Consider the following 20216-nt stretch of genomic DNA (forward strand, 5'->3'; position numbering starts at 1 on the left):
GTTATCTTAAGGAAAATTATCTTTCTGAAACTAAATATGTAGTGTTGCAAAGGCTCAAAGTTATCTTTAAAAAGTGAGGATAGTTTTGCCAGAATGTTAGTCAGCTAAACCTGGTACTTAAAGCCCAAGACCCTGAGACCTACCTTAGGTCAGGAGAACTTAAGTTTGGCTAATTTTGGCATGACACATTGAGCATGAGGAGGAGAGAGGGATTCACTTGTGTATTTTGTCTCTTTTCTAGGTATGTGATATGGAGAAGTTACTGTCTTCTTACAAGGCTGAAATTTTATGTCAGTGAGAGCACCAGTCACCAGTTCTTTGTCAAAGACCCTTACTTTCCCTTTGTACAAATCTAATTTCCGTTTCCCTCTGAATCCCTAATTATGGCATCCCATTAGTAGAGGGAGTGTGGGTTCTACACAGGATCATCATGTTCACACTCCCTTGACATCAGATATTTTTTGGTCCTAGGCCACAATGGCTGTTTCCTCTACTTCTCATCAAGGGATGGTTAGACCTGAAAAGGTTGCCTCCGGGAGAATATTCCTCCCTCAGACAAAATTAACCAATCAAGAACCAATTTGAGCCCCATAGTGAAAGGGAACTTTTGGCCTACATATGAAAAGAACACACAAATCCAAACTTAAACTTCCATTATCCTTTCTTTGGGAATTCTGAGTGGAATTTGGGGCCATCTAATGCTGCCTGCTAGGTCTGGCGCTAACAATTGAAACTAGGCCCACCCCTCCACCTCCACTTCCACCCCTGCCCCCAGTTATGCTCTGTAGCACCCATGGGACTTGGTTGCTTTGCTGTTCAAAGGTCATGAATATGCTCCCTTCCCCTAATGTCATAAAGGACTATCACATGGAGAACCACTGTAGCCTATTGTGGGATCTTCACTCCAGGGATATGCAGGGCAGAGCCGCGTCTGTGTGCTAACCAGCAGCAGCCTACAGGGAAGCCCCACGGCTGTGCTGAAGTCGTCCCACACCTTCTGCCCTTGTGCTTGCTGCATTTGTAAGGGCTGCCCCCACACCACATGCCAAGGCGCCAGAGACCCCGGTGCCTTTGCTGAGCGGCCCTCCCTCTCAGAGATAGTCTTGACTCTGTAGAAAGACAGCGGACTCTGGAAATACCTGCCTCCACTGTAATCATCCACCCAATGTAAAATATTGCATGGCCTAGGGCTGAAAGCCTCTTGCATCAGCCAAAGTAGTTAAAAGCTGCCCAAGTAGGGATCCCTGGGTGGCGCAGTGGTTTGGCGCCTGCCTTTGGCCCAGGGCGCGATCCTGGAGACCCGGGATCGAATCCCACATCAGGCTCCCAGTGCATGGAGCCTGCTTCTCCCTCTGCCTGTGTTGTGTCTCTGCCTCTCTCTCTCTCTCTCTCTCTCTCTCTCTCTCTCTCCTCTCTGTGACTATCATAAATAAATTAAAAAAAAAAAAAAGCTGCCCAAGTAGAATCCTTTACAAGGAGCGAATGTCTGTACACCCTCTCCACATGGTCATCGAACCTCAGATTGAGTCAAACTTACCCACACAGTCAGAAATAGCACTAAAGAGGGCAGGTTCCCTCACCTGCTCTTGGAAAGAAGCACACCAAGAGAAAAAAAAAATGAGAACTGAGCCCAAAATACAGTTTCTTCTTACCAAATATGCCAATCCATGAAGTCATCCCACTTCCCTGAGGTGGCATGAACAAACAGGACAAGAGTTTTACACTATTTGTGCTCCCTCCACATTAAAGGAAACACGTGGATAGAATAAGTGGCTAAAACAAGGCAATAGTAAATGGAACAGAGGAAAACAAAAGCATGTGAGCTTGATAAGGAATGAGTGAAGGACACCTGTCTGGTTCAGTCAGTTAAGCACCTGACTCTTGGTTTCAGCTCAGGTGGTGATCTTGGGCATGAGATGGAGCCCCACATTGGCCTCTGTGCTGGCTTAGAGCCTGCTTGAGATTCTCTCTCTCTCCCTCTGCCCCTCCCCCCTAAAAAAAAAGAAGGAATTATTTGTATGGAATCAGAAAAGACCCCGAATAGCCAGAGGAATATTGAAAAAGAAAACCAATGCCGGGGGCATCACAATGCCTGACTTCAAGCTGTACTACAAAGCTGTGATCATCAAGACAATGTAGTACTGGCACAAAAACAGACACACAGATCAACGGAACAGAATAGAGAACCCAGAAATGGGCCCTCAACTCTATGGTCCACTAATATTCGACAAAGCAGGAAAGACTATCCACTGGAAAAAGGACAGTCTCCTCAATAAATGGTGCTGGGACAATTGGATAATCACATGCAGAAGAATGAAACTAGACCGCTCTCTTACACCATACACAAAGATAAACTCAAAATGGATGAAAGATCTAAATGTGAGAAAAGAATCCTTCAAACTCGGGATGCCTGAGTGGCTCAGCCGTTGAGCATCTGCCTTTGCCTCAGGTCGTGATCCCGGGATCCTGGGATCAAGTCCCATATCGCGCTCCCTGCATGGAGCCTGCTTCTCCCTCTGCCTGTGTCTCTGTGTCTCTCTCTGTATCTCTCATGAATAAATCAATAAAATTAAAAAAGAAAAAAAGAAAAAAATCCATCAAACTCCTAGATGAGAACACAGGCAACACCCTTTTTGAACTTGGCCACAGCAACTTCTTGCAAGATACATCTATGAAGGCAAAGGAAACAAAAGCAAAAATGAACTATTGGGGCTTAATCAAGATAAAAAGCTTCTGCACAGCAAAAGCAACAGTCCACAAAACTCAAAGACAACCTACAGAATGGGAGAGGATATTTGCAAATGACGTATCAGATAAAGGGCTAGTTTCCAAGATCTATAAAGAACTTATTAAACTCAACACCCAAGAAACAAACAATCCAGTCATAAAATAGGCAGAAGACATGAACAGAAATTTCACCAAGGAAGACATAGACGTGGCCAACACGCACATGAGAAAATGCTCCACATCACTTGCCATCAGAGATAGACAAATCAAAACCACAATGAGATACCACCTCACACCAGTGAGAATGGGGAAAATTAACACGACAGGAAACAACAAATGTTGGAGAGGATGTGGAGAAAGGGGAACCCTCTTGCACTGTTGGTGGGAATGTGAACTGGTGCAGCCACTTTGGAAAACTGTGTGGAGGTTCCTCAAGAAGTTAAAAATAGACCTGCCCTATGACCCAGCAATTCACTACTGGGTATTTATCCCAAAGATACAGATGCAGTGAAACACCAGGACACCTACACCCCAATGTTCACAGCAGCAATGTCCCCAATAGCCAAGCTGTGGAAGAAGCCTCAATGTCCTTCAACAGATGAATGGATAAAGAGGATGTGGTCTATATACACAATGGAATATTACTCAGTCATCAGAAAGGACGAATACCCATCATTTGTTTTGATGTGGATGGAACTGGAGGGTATTATGCTGACTGAAGTAAGTCAATTGGAGAAGGACAATCATATGGTTTAACTCATACAGGGAATATAAGAAATAGTGAAAGGAATTATAGGGGAAAGGAGGGGAACCGAGTGGGAAAAATTAGAGAGGGAGACAAACCATGAGAGACTCCTAACTCTGGGAAACGAACAAAGGGTTGTGGAAGGAGAGATAGGCGGGGCGTTGGGGTAAAGGGTGATGGGCACTAAGGAGGGCACTTGACGGGATGAGCACTGGGTGTTATACTATATGTTGGCAAATTGATTAAATTTTTTTAAAAAAGAAGAAGGAATGAGAGTGAGATGGTTAACATGATATTTGAGACAAAGACCTGGCCAAGTAGCGGAGCAAGGTGTGTGGTATCGGGAAGAAGGCAGAGAGAACAGATGATGCAAAGGTCCTGAGGAAGAGGAAGTGTGTTTGACATGTTAGAGCAGTGGTTCTCTGCCAGGATCCATTTTACCCCCAACCCTTGGAGACCATTTGGCAACATCTGCAGATATTTCCTATTGTCACAATGCAGGGACATTACTGTCGTCTACTAAGTAGAGGCCAGGATGCTAGCAAACATCTTACAATGGACAGGACAACTCCTCCAGAACAAAGCATATGCTAACAGTGCCCAGATGGAGAAACTGCATTAAAAGCCCAAAGAGGAAGCCAGGGGAAGAGAAACCGAAGTTAAGTCAGAGAAGAGGCAGAGGCCAAGGCCATGCAGAACCTTGTAGATCATGGTACAGACTTTGAATTTGATTCTCCAACAGTTGTAAAGACATTGTAGGTTTTTGACCAGGAAGGTGGCATAGTCTGATGAGATTTTTAAAGGCTCTCTATAAAAATGTAGAGAATGGTGCTAGGGAGGCAAAGGTGGCAGCAGGGAGAGGCTATTAAACTCCAAGGGAGAAAGAAGGCTGGTCCTGGTGGAGGTGGTGACATGCAGTGGGCTTCCAGATATATTCTGCAGATAGGATGAAAAGAACTTACTGATGGCTTAGATAGGTGGGACGAGAGACACAGAGGTGTCAAAGACGACTCCAAATGTTTTGACCTGAGCAACTGGAAGAATGGAAATGTCATTCACTGAAAATAAAAATGACTGTAGGAGGAAGAGCTTTTAAAAGGAGCTCATTTGGAGATGTGAGGTATGAGATGTTCATTAGGTGTCCGAGAGAAGGAGACAACTGTATCATTGAATATAAGAGAGAAGTTCAGAGGGAGGTTCAGGCTGGTGGTATTTAAAACATTTAAAACCCTCCAAGTTAGGCTGCTTACCAGGGCACCAAGAGAAGACGACACGGAGGGACTGACCCTGGGGCACCTGGAGGTGTAGGACTTGGGGAAATGAGAAGAAACCCTTAGAGGGACAGAGAAGCCACTAGACCAGGAGTCAAACAAAGAGAGTGGCATCTTGGAAACCAATGTTATTTATGATCATGACTTTAAGCCATTGACAAAAAGATGGAATATTATTCAGTATGCTCTTTTTAAGATATAGTGGTGGGGTTACTTAAAATACATATACATTTTAACAAAATATCTACCAAAACTGGGGCACCTGGGTGGCTCAGTCATTAAGCATCTGCCTTCAGCTCAGGTCATAAACCTGGGGTCCTGGGATTGAGCCCCAGGTGGGGCTCCCTGCTTGGTGAGGAGTCTGCTCCTCTCTCTGCCCCTCCCCATTCTTGTGTGTTCTCTCTCTCTCAAATGAATAAATAAAATCCTTTTTAAAAATATATCTACTAAAACATAATATAAGTAGGCTTTATAAGTTATCCCAGTTTTCGGAGTTTCCAAGTAGCACTCTACTATAATGTAGGCACCCAGTACAGAAGCCCTTGATTTTTATTTGGGTGTCAGCTTCCACAGTTGTTTTTTTCAGCATGCTGTATTTCACTGATCTTTAATATTCATATTTTTAACATTTCGATAGCTCTAAAATCAGGACGTGTCTCACAATTGAGGAAACACTGTGTTTCAATTAGTTGTGTTTTTTCTCTTTTGTAGTGGGTAAAAAATAAAGGTGCCTCATATAATCAAAGGATCCTAAGTTTGATAAAATATTCAGATAATATCTAAGGAATGTGACCAAAGTTCAGATCTCTATATACTAAACTGTGGAATAAAGACCAGAAACCAAGTCAACGTTAGCTGACTCCCTTTTTATTAGGCAGGTAACCATCCCCCCCTACAGGCTAAGAAGGTTCTCTCACTCTGCCTAGCATTTGCAGGCACAGAGCTAGAAGGGATGTTAGCAACCTCTCATGTTCTCTCTTTAGTTTCTGCAAGGTGCTTTAGCAGCCCTGAGGCAAGCTTCAGTATGAAATGGGACAGATCACTAGTTTTCCCGCGTAAAAAGAGTACAGGGAATGTGTCCCCGCCATACCCACACCCTTGTACAACTGCACATAGCCAGTGTTTGGCATAAGACCCATAAAGCACACCTTGGTTCAGGCCCGCATCACCCCTCATCTGGAATACCTAACTGCTTTCTAACTGGCCAACCCACTCCCAGACTTTTACTACTTCTAGTCCCACAAGAAATCCACAAACAAATCCTGTAAAAGTTTATCTTCAAAATACTTCCAGAATCCCACTGTTTGGCACTTTCATGCTCTCATTCTTTGTCACAGTAATCCCTCTACCTGCTCTCCCCCTGCCTGTTCTGCACCTTCTACCTTTGTTTCCCTACAGTCACTTCTCAGCACAGATCCTGAAGTGTCCTTTTCAAGTGTGAGATCATGTCACCCATCTGCCCTGAAGCCTCTATCAGCATCTTTTGTCTTCAGAGTAAAGGCCAAAGTCCCCACAATGGCTACATCAGGGGTCAGCAAATTATAATCCACCTACTTTTTAAATTATAATCCACTTCTGTTTTTTTGGACACAGCCATAGCCCATTCATTTACATAATGTCTGGGGCTCCTTTTATGCTACAGTGGCAGAGTCATGCGTTGATTATTCATTTCATAATAATGTTAGTACTATGCAGTGAAACATGGCATTTGATTCATCATAATTTCAAGAGAAATAACACTCATGAGAAAATAACTCTGAATGAAAACCTAAGTCTCTCAGGGGCTGCACCTAGTAGGGATGGTCACACTTCAGGGGTGGGGGCAGTGCCTGAGTACAGGGAGTGTGAGCATGAACATGATCACGTGATTTGTGAATTAGCTCTTCAGAAAAGGGGGTGGGGGAGATTAATGGGAAGACAAATTTAGCTGAGAGAGTAAGAAAGGTTCTTAGCAGTTGTCATGAATGGCAAGGGATTTGGAGAGACAAAGGAACAAATGACTGGAAATATTCTAGAGCATTTCTTACAGGCTTCTTTATGTGTTAGGGCCTCTAAGATCCCGGGGCCTGCTTCTCTCAGAAAATGACACCAAATTCCTATGTTATTCATCAAGGCTTCTGGAGATGGATTTCTATTTCCTTTTATTTAATTCCACATAAAGATTGAGCTACGTGGTACATCGATTTTTATTTCTGTTACATTTGCCAATATTCTTTGAGAGCTTACTATGTGCCAGGAATTGCACTGAGTGCTTTGCATGAATTATCCCATTAAATCCTGCCCCCAAAATAAGCAATTTAGAGATTTTCATTTCCTCATTTTTACAGATGAGGAAATTGAGACTTGCGGAGGTAAATAAATGTGTTCAAGGTCACAGTTGGTAAGATGTAGATTCAAGGTTTGAACTATCAGATTGGACCCCTGACTGCAAGTACCAAAAGTATGAACGTGAATAACTTGTTTTCTGAGCAAGGACCTCACAGCATAGTGTAGAGAATGAGGGGTAGGGGTTGTGGTAAGCACAGAAGTGATTAGCATATCCCGTAGGGTCTCACAGCTCTTACCTTTAGCTTAGGTATTTGTCCTCTCACAGCTCATGACTTCCTTCCAACTTGGGAACTCAGACCATGCACAGAAGCTATAATACTTCCTTTGTAGTAAAATCTTTGGTGGCTCACTGAGGGCAAGGGTTGTATTTTATTCATCTTTGTTTTCGTGTGATTAGAACAGTCTCTGGCAAATGGTAGGTTTTATTAAACCTATGTGGAATTAATTCTAAGACCCAGAAGAATATTTTAATCTGCTTCTCAGGGTCAAGTTGTGGTATTTAGAATAACACTAAAAAATGAGCCCAAACTGCTTATCATGGATGGAGATGCAGAAAACTATTGTTTAAATTACAAATATTGCCTAGGAGGCACAACACATTGAATAATGATCACTGACACTGTCACCAAAATAGAATTTTCAGTTTTATCATTAAAGTGTGGAAGAGCCTCAGGGGAAATGACACAGGAAGAGTAATTATGATGAAGGATAACGCCTCAGGGTAACAAGGAAAAAAGACATGAGCTTTGTAAGAGAGGAAGAAGAAGTTTAGGAGAATTACTTGATCAATTTGCTATTTTACCAATGACTTTAAATATTTCTTGCTCCGTATAACTATCTTTATGCATTAGAAACAGGGCAGAGATTCTGTAACAGATGAAATTGCAAGCCCCAGCTGCTCCTTCCTTGTGAGGTCCAGTCCAACTCTGTTAAACTTCAGTCTTTGGCATAAAGTGTATTACCTGACCTTCCTCTCTTAGCCCCCACCAAGAAACCAAAGTGGCTTTCAGAGCAGTGCATTCCCATTGGCACTGGTACCCTGTAGCTGCCTATTTGGGGAAAATAGCAACAATCTCCCCCACACACCACTTTCCTGGATTTATTTTCCTTAATATTCAAGAGGAATGTAATGTATCAGCAAGCCAATCAGCTGGACCCTGCCAATCTGTAAGTAAAAAGACACTGCAAGCTACATATTACCCAGAGCTCATTTGCCAAGAAGTCTGACTTGATTGTTAGGAATAACAATTTTATTGTCAGGCAGCCTATTCCTACACGTGCACGTCTAATTCTTCCTCAAGAGACCACTGTTCTCATGTAGACGCTTGTCTCACAAGTAGCATCTAGTGTATCGCCATCGCCTTTCGGTTAAATTAAAAGTCATGTTATTCAACCCCAAGACCGTCACATAAATAACGCCTTATGAGAAAGAAAGTCTGTAAGGAATATATTTTGGATCCAGGTACTGGGATATCTGGCAAAAGCTTGGCCTTGTGGTGAAGCTGGGAATGAAATATGAACACTATTTGGCTTTTGGCTATGTGGAGCGTAGGAAATCGGTCCCAGAATCTCCAGCTATTGCAGGCATACCTGAGACGGTGGAAAAGCCCAGGCAAGTACAACTGGTAAAGCTGGTGTTGGGTTTAGCGCCCACATGATCAGCTTCACTAATACCATTGTCTGGCTGCTTATCAAGGCACCTACCCAAATTATTTCAAAGGCCAAGAGAACAGAAGTCATAGAAAACATGCAATGTGCCCTAGTTGAGAGCTTATTAAAACTATGTTTTTTTTCACTCAGATTTTAAAATGCATCTTTCCTTCTCTCTCTAACTCTAAATTTTCTTGAGGTTCAGTCCAAGCAAACATTTTCTGAGGTTTCGGGGGAACATTTTTTCAGTAAACCCAGACCATTTGCACATAGGAAAAGAGGTAAAATATGAAACACTGGGTCTCATCTTTGCTTTATTTGGTCTCATGGCTGCCTGGAGAATAATAAAAGCTATGCTACGAATGTTTATTTCCTGCACTGCCAAATCACAGTGCCATATTGTTTAGTGAATGGTGAAATCCATATTAATTAATGGTTAAAAGACAAAGCCAAATAAAAAATACTCAATAATATTATTCCTAATATTCAACTCTATAAAACACACAAAAAATATTAATGTGAAGTGTAGGCTTATTGAAAGACCAAGTTATTCACTTTTTATATACATACAGATTCCATTTATACTTGCCTGACATTTCTTTCCTCTATCAATATACTATATATAATGATTTAAGCAGTCATATACTGTTTTTAACACCAAGATGTGGTATTTAGTATAAAAAGTAGTATTCTGAAATGCCTTGTATTCTTGATTCAGAATTATTTTTGTTTGTTTGCTTTTCAGATCTCTACACTAAATTAAATTTCTTCAGTATACCTTGCTTAAGCCAGTATGTGGGCCATTTTTCTTCATTTTAATACTATCAGAATATATTAGAATGAAAATAATCATTCTTAATACTACTGACCCTTGTGTTAGTTAGGGTTTTAAGAGAAACTATATATATATATATATATATATATATATATATATATATATATAAAACACACATATGTATGTTTGATTATATGAATACACTTATTATAAGGAATTGACTCACATGATTATGGAGGCTAAGAAGTCCCAGGACCTGCAGTCAGCTACAGACCCAGGAGAGTTGATGGTGTTAGTTCCAGTCTGAAAGCTGGCAGGCTTGAGACCCAAGAAGAACTTATTTTTCAATTTAAGTTCAAAGGTAGGAAAAAGACTAATGTCCCAGCTCAACAGGCAAGCAGGAGGAGTTCCATGTTATTCTTGGGAAGATCAATCTTTTTGTTCTATTCAGGCCTTTAGATTGGATGAGGTCCACCCACACTAGAGAAGGCAATCTGCTATGCTCAGTCTACTGATTCAGCTGTTAATCTCATCAAAAAACACCCTCACAGACATACCCAGAATAATGTTTGACCAAATATCTGGGCACCTTGTGGCTCAGTTGAGTTGACACACAGAATAGACCATTACGGCATAGAGCACATCCTTTGATTTGGCTCTTCTTCCCAAGAACCAAATTCCGGTTTTCTGTGCGCGAAGAGAAATGGAGGGGCCACACAGAGACCCCAACTCAGGAATGCCTCCCTGATCCTTAGTCTTCAGAAACCATGTGAAAATACTTTCTACTATTTTCCAGAATTCTCAATATCAGTTCTGCTCAGTTTTTGTCTTTTCTACAAAACATGAAATGTTCCCTCCCCTACAATGGCACAGGCACCCAGGTTTAACCCACCCAGGTTTTCCCTTACGTGCCTGGGAATGACCTGCTCCTATTCCCAGCCAGGCAGAACAAGCTCTGAACAATCCAACCCACTCCCATCCTCCTAATAATTATGATTATGCGCACACATTCTATCTTTGAGGTTTGCTTTCATTTTTCAAGGCAAAGATGTCTATTCTTTAATTTGGCCCCAAATTAAAGATTCCATCATAGTGCTGATGCCTGACACAATCAGTCTGACTCAGACATTCATGTGATTGTATTATTTTCCAACCGCTTTCCTTGTATTCGATGAAATGCCTTAAAATATATCCCTCAAAAAGAGAACATGAATAACAAACGGTAGCCTATAAACTATTATTCTGAGAAAGAAACTAATTTAGAAAGAATCACTGAGAGCCAAAATCAAGAGTCATTATTCTAAGTTTACATGAAAAAAAATAATTTGTTGCTTATTTCTCTATATTAATAGTACTGAAAAGCCTTTCTGCCCTCACAGGAACTGCATGATGTAATCTGTATTATTTCATTTAATCAAGTGCATCTGACTGGCAGTGTATTACATAATGCTGAAATTGAACAAATGAGGGAAGATAACCCTGTCAGCTCCCCTGTGCTGTCGCACTCCCCTGCTTCTCTCAGAACCAGTTATTTCTAACACTCACATCATGCTTCTGTGTATCAGCAACTCTTCCAAGTACTTTTACATGGATCAGCTCATTTACCTTCAGAACAATTCTATGAAAAAAATGCTGCTATTTTTTTATTCCTTTTATAGCTGAGACAAAAATGCACAGAGATTTAAAGCATTCATGTAAGGTCGCATAAGTAGTTGATCTAAGTGATGGGATTAAAACCCAGACATATGGTTGTGGAGTCTGTGATCCTAATCATAATGCATTTGGCCTTCTACCTCGTGTATCAGACATGGTACCTCAAATCTAACATGCAATCCAAGTTAGGCTACCAGCTCTGATATATCAGCAAAGCTTCATTTCTTAATTTTTAAGTAAAGAATAAGTATAAATAGAAAATAAATATTTTCTTTCTGTATCCCAGCACTTCATCTTTCAGGGTCTGCACCCATTTGGGAGCCATCTGGCTAAAATATCAGGCTCGCCTTAACAATTCCTTTCTTGGAAACTCTGAAACCCTTTAATTCTCTCCTTTCTTTTTCTTGGGGAGAGGGGTGTTTTGTTTTTACTATCCACATAACAAATGACTCTTGCAGCATTTATGCATTTCCCTTAGAACAAGCCAACTTGGGATCCCTGGGTGGCGCAGCGGTTTGGCGCCTGCCTTTGGCCCAGGGCGCGATCCTGGAGACCCGGGATCGAATCCCACGTCAGGCTCCCGGTGCATGGAGCCTGCTTCTCCCTCTGCCTGTGTCTCTGCCCCTCTCTCTCTCTCTCTCTCTGACTATCATGAATAAATAAATAAAATCTTTAAAAAAAAAAAAAAAAGAACAAGCCAACTTAACGGAGTGCAAGAGAAGAAGTAAAACTAAGGAATACTTCCTCCATGACATGCATTTTGCTTATTCTAGCTCATTAAATTAATAAGCATTTAACCAATCAAAACAAGCTTCTAGGGCAGCCCCGGTGGCTCAGGGGTTTAGCGCCTGCCTTCAGTCCAGGGTGTGATCCTGGAGACCAAGGATCGAATCCCACGTCAGGCTCCCTGCATGGAGCCTGCTTTTCCCCTCTACCTGTCTCTGCCTCTCTCTCTCTCTCTCTCTCTCTCTCTCTCTCTCTGTGTGTGTCTCTCATGAATAAATAAATAAAATCTTTTTTTTAAAGCCTCTATAAGCAAAATTTACTACATGTCTTATCCTCTGCTTTTGTATTTAATGATCAATAATTCAACCCCTTCATTTTTAAATAAACTGTTGTTGGTTTTAAGATTTTTCATTTTTTCTAGATAAGCTTTTGGTGAATTTTGCCTACAAACTTTTTGATTTGCTCTTGAGACTGCTTTCCATATCTCAAATGGATGGTAATAACTTCAGAATCTCTGCTCACTTAATAGTGATCTGATTTTTTTAAGAACTGCTTACTGTACCATAACACCTTTCCACTACACACACACACACACACACACACACACACACACACACTTCTGATCCTATGTTAGCCAATCATACTTTACTTAGGAATTTGGAATAAAGGCTCAGACACAGCTAATTAACTTCTGTCATATGAGCAGAAGCAAGATAATGCCAACTTGAGAACTGGGGGTAGCCATATACCCCCCATGCATACAACAAAGCAGAACATTCCAGTTAATAGAAAAGAATAAAGCAGAATGATGAGCAGATCAGAGACCAGAGACTGAAGACAAAGAGTATTGCTTGGATTAGAAATTTATCTTTTATTTTCAATTATTGCTCTAGTAGGCCATAGAGGCAGATGTTCTTGGGTTCTCTGAGATAGCAAAATATCTTTACAATACATTCCTTTTCTTGATGTTGTTGATTTTTTTGAGCTATCTAAAATTGGCTTTATTCATTAAAAATGCATGTTATACCGTGTTTCCCAGCCTCCCCTATGAACTATTTATGTTAGAACATGGCTTGATATCAGCTAAATATGCAAAAATATGCAGTTTGATAAAAATGTCCCCAATACATGCTGACATGCTATAATTACCCCAGTCCATTATCACAATCACAGTGACTAACAGTACTTCCTCAAAGCTGCCAGGTTGCACAGCAACATAAGAAGGAAAGAATATTTGACAGACAAAAATCAATGTGACTGAGCTGTGATGAATATGGAAACTGGCAGGTACATTCAGAATCATTCATTACTTCCTCAGTAATCCAGGACTGCCTCCCATAATCAATGAGAATGCAGCATAGGCTGAATTATGCTGTAGTAACTCCTAAATCCCAGAGGCTTAAGGCAAAAACAGATGTATTTATAATGCATGCTACACCCCCAGTATGGGTTTGTAGGGACTCTTCTCCACAGAGTCACTCAAAAATCCAGGCTAAAGGAAATTCTACTGTTTTATAGCTTTACCATGTGGAATGTGTAAATGCCACAGTCCCCACAGCAGAGGAAAGGTATTGGGTGAGTCATACTCCAGTTTTTCTATACTTCTGAATAAAACCAACACATGCCACTTTTGCCCACAGTCAATTGGCCAGAACTGGTCACATCACCTGCCTCACTCAGGGGACTGTTAAATGTTAGGGATCAGATGGAAGCTTTGGTGAGCATCATTGTCTCTCACACAAATCATGAACAGATTTGAATTTTCTTATTTTAATTGCTTCACTGAGCATACTTCCTAATTTCTTGACACTAATATTAGTCAGCATTTTTATCGAAGAAATTGTACTTAACTCAGATTAGAGACTAGTGACAAAGGGCCAAAATAATGTTGTAACACCTCAATGGGAAGGTAATGTGTAGAGTGAGTGTCTAGTAGCTCAATTGACTAGGTTCACACATGGAAAACCCTATTGTGTAAGACTGTATTAGGCATAAGGAGATCTGAGTTTTTACCTTGGGCTATTGCTAAACATTTATCACTTTCTCATTAATTTATCTGAATATCAGTGCTTTTTCTGTAAAATGGCAAAAGGAAGGCATGGCCTGGATCAGTGACTTCTGACCACATACTAAATGATTAAAGCTGGTCATAAGTAAACTCTACCCATATGTGACAAGGGGAAAATGAATAATGCAAATTTCTCATGAACCAAATTTATTTAATAGAAGGGAATTTTTTTAGAATAGAGATTTCTTAAGTTTTTGTTGTTAAATAGCCTTTCTTCAATGAAATGGGGCGATGGTATAAATTTTCTTTTTGTTCCTTTTCTTTAGAGAAAGAAAACATGAGGCAGGGGGTGGGGACAGAGAGAGAATCCTAAGCAGGCTCCACAGCCAGCTTGGGGCCTGACGTGGAGCTCAATTTCAACACCCTGAGATCATGACCTGAGCCAAAATTGAGAGGCAGACACTTAACCAACTGAGCCACCCAAGTGCCCCTCCTTTTGTTTTCTTAATCAGCAAACTAAAAGTTCTTAATCCTATTACAGCTATCAAATTTTAAAATGATACAGTATATGAATCTCTTGTTTTGGCCATGAAGAAGTAACAGGGACTGGATTTATCCTGCCACATTAAATAAATAGAAAATCAGACAAAATATATCAACAACTGCTTCAGACACTGGACAACAGATAGTACAGGGCTGTGATCTCTGATAATATAAAAACGAATGATGGGGCAGCATCTGCCTTCAGCTAAGATCATGATTCTGGGGTCCTGGGATCAAGGCTTACACCAGGCTCCTTGCTTAGTGGGGAGCCTGCTTCTTCCTCTCCCTCTGCCCCTACATTGTTCTTTTGCCCTCTCTTGTTCTCTCTTTCTCAAATAAATAGAATCTTTAAAAAGTTTTTAAAAACCAAATGTGATAATATGAAAACCCTGGAAAATTTCCATGCCTCAATACATGGAGAGAAAGCACGAACAAAAGCACTGAGTCAGGAAATAGAGAAAATAGAGATCAGAATATGGGAAGGTGAAAGCATCTAGCATTTGTGGGGCAGAGTATCAGGGAGGAAAGAATTCCTCTTGAGTCTGTTACTCAATACTGATCTGTGCTTGCAAGGGTCATACTCCACAAGGTGGCATTAAGAACTGCCAAACAGCAGTGTGCCAAACAAACAATTTGCAGAGGTCACTCAGCACTAAGAATAGTTTTTGTCCCACAAGCCAGATTGAAAAGATCTCATAATATAGGAGACAGTAGGTAGAGTACTCAAAAAGCATACTTTCATAGCCTTAGTTCTAATGGCTACTCTAGACATGCCCAAACAAAGCTTAAAAGCAAACCTCAACCGAGTCAAATAGATTCCAAGTAACTTACCTGCCTGCCAGAGGAAAGCCCAAAAATACTTTAAAGAATACTACAAAACCCAGCAACAAACAACATAAATTCACAATATCTGGCATCAAGACAAAAATTACCAGATATGAAAATAAAACAAGAAAGTTGACCCATAAGTAAGAAAAATACCAACCAACAGAAACAAATCCAAAAATAACAGAGTTAATGAAATTAGGAGAGAATGGCATTAGCATCAGGATGTGGCTTGTGTCACAATTCCAGGCTGCCACACATTGGCCCCTTAAAGGTTTCCTAGTGAGCAAAATTGACAGGCAAATAAATATAGTATCAGCATAAAACTAAGAACTACAATAGATGTAGAATAAGAAATGGCAGTAGGGAAAATGCCCAATTCTCTAGACCAGTCACAGAGGGAGGAAACTATGGTCATTTGATTTTGTTATTTTGCCAAATATTTTTGAGCATTTATTAATTGCTCTGCTAATAAGGAAATATTAACTCCTAAGCATATGCTTTATTTATAAACATATTATAAGTAATAGCTTTCCTTATTATTAGATAGATGTTAAGCATCAAAACATTACTATTTCTAGTAGAACATTTAATGTAAATTCAATAATAAATGTAGACCTATTCATTCTACGAACATTTATTTAACACCTACTTTAAGGTACTATCTAGATGGACTAGACACATATGATAACCTATGGTTCCTTTTTTTTAAGGTTTATTTATTTATTTGAGAGAGAGTGAGTGAAAAAGAGCATGTGCAAGCAGGAGGAGAGGCAGAGAGAGAGAATCCTGAAGCAGACTCCTTGCTGAGTGCAAAGCCTGCCTACAGGATGGGAGTGGCTTGATCCTGGGACCCTGAGATCATGACCTCAGCTGAAACTAAGAGCTGTCCACTTAACCAACTGATCCATGCAGGTGCCCTTGATGAGATATGGTTCTTATTCAAAAAAAAACTTAAATTTCATCATAACCCAACTCTGATAAGTTTGCTGGAATCTATAATCATTCTGAAACTTACATATTGTTCTCTAAACTTAAGCTAATTTCAAATCAAGTTCTGGGAGTTTATTTTCAATTCAGTTCACTTAGGAAAGTATTTCTGTAACTATCTTTTTCCTTAGCCTGCTGTTGAAATCATTCCACACAGATTTCAAATCCACTCAATTATTTTAGCTCTAAATGGACTTATTAAAAGTTAAAAAAAAAAAAAACTAATATCAAGAGAAAAAAAAATAGTACTCCTCTTATAAGCCAGGCACTGGGCCAGTAGTTGGCATTACAAAGATGAAAAGATGGAGTTTCCCCTCAAGGAGATCACAGTCCGACAGAGGCAATAAAAATGGAAGCAGAGAGCTGTAATATAGGGTGATGCATGCTATACTGGAAGGGAGTATGATGTTCTATGGCAGAAAAATAAATGTGCAATTAATGCAACTAGAGAGCTACAAACTACAAAAAAAAAAATTCAACTTTTTTTCCCAGATTACATCATTTTATTTCTTATGTTATTTCAAAATAGTTACATGGTGCCTGGCATATAGCTGATACTCAATATATGCTTGTTGATGAAAATGTAACCAGAATACTTTTTATGTTTTTTTCATTCTTCAGTTTGACTTGAAAACAGCTTTTATAATTATCACTTGAAGAATAACCTTTCAGACTTCCATACTTACTTCTATGTGTTTATGAATGTGTGTGTGAATAATGTGTATATGTATACATAAAAGAAAGATCGAGAAGCTAACATTTTAAAGTTGTGAGCTGTTTCGAAGTCTCTCACTGATGATGACCTGTCGTCACCTTGGACAAATCTTCATTCTAAGCTGAATCTTATCAGGGGACTATTTTGATCATATGACATAAGGTAGAAGTTAGAACCAGAGTTTCCAAGCTGGCCAAGCAATACTCCCTGTTATGCTGAATCTGAGAATGCCAGAGAAAAGATGCTTGAATTCACATTGGAAGAGTGAGAGCATCCCTATCTGAAAGAGATTGAGACTGATTCCCCATCTCCTAGAATTCAATGTAAATAAAATCTCTCTGCGGTATTGAGGAGGTCCCAGTTTAGGCCAGCTATCTATAAAGTATACCAAGGGTGTGAAGAAGTCATTCAAGGTGACAAGACAAGGTCAAAGATTGGTGAACTTGGCTCAATGGCAGAACCTCCGTTGTCTTGAGGGAGGCTATATTTGAGCATATCAAGAAGCCAAAATTAGAATCCCCCTGCCGTCTCTCTTGATCACCCCATCACTCTAGGTTGGGTCAACTTTAAGGAAGGTGATCATATAATTTATTATCCAAATCAAGATGTTATTGAGAATGAAAGGGAATACTATTAATAATTTTTGCTTTATTAAAAATGGCTGTGTGGGGACACCTGGGTCACTCAGTGGTTGAGCATCTGCCTTCAGCTCAGGTCATGATCCCAGGATCCTGGGATCAAGTCCTGCAACAGGCTCCTCACAGGGAGCCTACTTCTCCCTCTGCCTGTATCTCTGCCTCTCTCTCTGTGTCTCTCATGAATAAATAAATAAAAATCTTAAAAATAAAATAAAAATAAAAATGGCTGTGTGTATGACTACCAATTAAAGAGATTTAACATTGGGAAACCAGGACAGTATGGATGTGTCTCCCTTTAACTGTTTATAGCACTGACCATGGGTGAGAGAAATTTTCCACCCAAGATCTGGAAGAATCACTGCAGTTTTGTTTGCTCTTGGCCACGGGACCATGCATTTTATTTATTTACTTACTTATTTATTTATTTATTTATTTATTTATTTATTTATTTATTAGTATTATTGGCCCTGAAAACCTCAAAATAATTTACTGTCTACCTTTTTAACAGAACAAGTTGACAACCCTTGATCTACATCATTCAAGGTATATAGTAATATTTCTTTATATGACCATTTAAAATTTCTTGCTCTTTTGTCTGTTCCAGATTAGTAGAATCATGGCAGCTTAATGAATGGCCTGCATGACTAGAAATAGATGATGAATACAGAGTCAAACCCAGTGACATTTGCTTCACCAAACCAGAGAGGGTAGGACTTCAATACAAGAAGAGACAGCAGCAGTATGTGACAAATTTATTTGAAATGCCATGTTTGATACCTCATGCTTGGTGGCTAACCTAAAGCCAAGGTAGCCTTTTGGAACTAATTTCTTCCAGTGGTTATTCAGACCTCTGGGCCCATACTTTTCCTGAAGGTCTCAGCACTTAATGTCACTCCTCAAAGAGCATGCCCCTGGTCTTTCAGTATAAATTAAGTGTCCTGCTAATACGTCAGGACGTAGGGAGTAGGTAAAACCGGAGAGTAGATTATATTGTCTTAAAAAAGATATGTAAAGTATGACATGAGAGATAGAAACCCTGGAAAACACCAGTATCTCAAGGGATAAAGAGAAGTTACAGGTTGGTGGCTAAAATTGTAATAGCTGACATTTTCAAGTGATGGCTACGTGCCAGAGATTCTGTTAAGTGTTTCTTCACATAAGATATTTTGTGTACTCATGAAATGTTTATTTACATAAGGTAAAATGCCACATGCTGTTTATTCAGTTGTTAACGGGACACTTTGGCTGTCCTGCCATTTGTACTACTTGCGGAAAAAGATGCTAAATAACTAGTTATTGTAACTGTGGGAATAGTCTGACTGGGAAACAGTGAACACTGAAACAGGGATCCTGGCCTAGTCTAAGAGGTATGGGAGGGATTTCTGGGATATTAGAAAACTCAGATCCAAGTCAGGGTTTGGTGAGGAAAGGGAACATTTTGAGTTTCATTTGAGGTACACAGAGTTTGTGGCCACCTGTGCAGATGGATAGATGGCTGGGGAGCTCAGAGGACAAGCCTCCCTAGAAAAGTGAATCTAAGACTCATCAGTGGATAGATAGGAACTGGATCTGTGGACATGGATAAAATCACCCCAGGGAAAGCATAAAACATGAAAAGAGGCTTTCAAGAAACTCCAGCCACTTAAATATGAAATAAGAAAAAAAAAAAAAAAAGGGAGCCAGAAAAGGTGACTGCAAGTGGAGGAGAGGCAGAGAGAGAGGTGAAAAGAGAGAGTAAAGTGTCCAGGAAACCAAGAGAAGGAAGTGATGTACAGATAGAGTGGTCAAAATTACTGAATATTGTGAAAATTCAAGAAGATGAGAGTAAACAATGCCTGGGATTTCAGGACACAGAACTGCAAACTGTGCTGGGCAAGCTGTTGCAAGGAAGCCTAGAACTGAAGACTTTTAGTGCCTCAAACTAGGGTAAAGAGCTTAGTATGTTTTGTTCCCCATTTTACTCTCACACCTGCCCTATGAGGAGGACACTGCTATTACCATTATTGTACAAATGAGACTAAGGTTTTGAAAGGTTGAGAATCCCATGCAAAGCCTCACACACTGAGGAAATAATCAGTGAATAGACACTCCTCCTCAGGGATATTCGTTTAAGGGAAGAAAACAGGGACAATGGCATACAAAGGAGACAATGTAATGAGCAAGGTTCCATGATGAGGACACCTACATATGCTTACGGGTAAAAAAGGGGCAGCAGGAGAGAAACGGGTGACTCAGCACCAGAGAAGGTGCTGATAGACGGAGACACCCTACATGCACCTTGAAAGCATGAAATGAAGAGTGATGTGGGAGCCCCTGGGTGGCTCAGTTGGCTCATCCAACTCTTGATTTCAGCTCAGGTCATGATCTCAGGCTCATGCGATGGGCTCTGTGTTGGGCTCTGCGCTCAGTGGGGAGTCTGCTTGAGATTCTGTCTCCCTCTCCCCCCTCCCCTACTCTGTGTGCACTCTCTCTTTCTGTGTCAAATAAATAAATAAATCTTAAAAAAAAAAAAAAAGATGGATTTTGAAGGAGCCAACCCTCCTTTCTCCACATAGGTTTGAAAATAACTGAGAGAATGACATGTAAAAATGAAACTGAGATCAGAATGTTCCCTTTATTACT

This window comes from Vulpes lagopus, chromosome 12 (genome assembly GCF_018345385.1).
Source record: "Vulpes lagopus strain Blue_001 chromosome 12, ASM1834538v1, whole genome shotgun sequence".
In the NCBI taxonomy this organism is placed as follows: Eukaryota; Metazoa; Chordata; class Mammalia; order Carnivora; family Canidae; genus Vulpes; species Vulpes lagopus.